Raw genomic sequence first — 615 nt, 5'->3', positions numbered from 1 at the left:
AATAGTCAAATATTTGATTTTCTTCTAAGTTAAGTCCAAATATACTTATTTTTATTTTGCTAAATTTACATTAATATGAAGCATATTACTCACAGACATACCAGTTTCATCAAGCTATGCTTACAAATGTAAAGCAGTTATTTACACACACACACACACACACACACACACACACACACACACACACACACACACACTCTCTCCAGTTCTCATCCTCAAACTGACCTCAATATCTTGGTATATTTATTTGTCTTAAAGGACCTAGACTTCCATTAGCAATTGGAGGAAGAAGACAAAACCATAGCAAGCAAAACCGAATAATATTTATACACTGTGCCAGTGATAGTCTTACTGATGGCTAGATCTCTTTGGGGAGGAAAAAACTGAAGCAAACACTGTCAACAAGTGTTACCTGATAGTGGGTGCTGGCTTTGATATCTTAGGTTGCTTCCAAATAGCAATCTTCCACAAGATCTCTTCCTGCAAAAGGAACTGTTTATGAAGCAGGAATGGGAGAGAATGCTTGACCATTCAAAGGGTAGCTGAGGATCAGTATTTTCACATCAGTGCATCAGAGAGTACAAAGCTTCATCTTGTGCAGGAATAGTATTGGTT

The sequence above is a fragment of the Trichosurus vulpecula genome, chromosome 5 (genome assembly GCF_011100635.1).
Source record: "Trichosurus vulpecula isolate mTriVul1 chromosome 5, mTriVul1.pri, whole genome shotgun sequence".
Lineage (NCBI taxonomy): Eukaryota > Metazoa > Chordata > Mammalia > Diprotodontia > Phalangeridae > Trichosurus > Trichosurus vulpecula.
Note: the sequence above shows the minus strand (reverse complement) of the source record.